This window comes from Microtus ochrogaster, chromosome 8, assembly GCF_000317375.1.
Source record: "Microtus ochrogaster isolate Prairie Vole_2 chromosome 8, MicOch1.0, whole genome shotgun sequence".
NCBI lineage: Eukaryota > Metazoa > Chordata > Mammalia > Rodentia > Cricetidae > Microtus > Microtus ochrogaster.
The window spans coordinates 67,243,332-67,243,755 of NC_022015.1; positions in this window are offsets into that span (position 1 = coordinate 67,243,332).

The window sequence follows — 424 nt, forward strand, 5'->3', positions numbered from 1 at the left end:
CTCTATCTCGATCCATCGCCAGATGAAGGTTCTAAGGTGATATGCAAGATATTCATCAGTATGGCTATAGGATAGGGTCATTTCAGGTTCCCTCTCCTCAGTTGCTCAAGGTACTAGCTGGGGACATCTCCCTGGACATCTGTGAGTCACTCTAGAGTTAAGTCTCTTGCCAACCCTAAGATGGCTCCCTTAATTAGGATATATATTTCTCTGCTCCCGTGTCCACCCTTCCTTTATCCCAACCATCCCATACCCCCAAGCTTCCCCAATTCTCCCCTTATCAGGTTTCTCACCCCATTTCCCCTTAACCCCATTCCACCTCACCCCCAAGTTCCCAGGTTTTGCCCTACAATCTTGTCTACTTCCCATAGCCAGGTGGATGACTATATGTTTTTCTTAGGGTTCACCTTCTTATTTAGCTTCT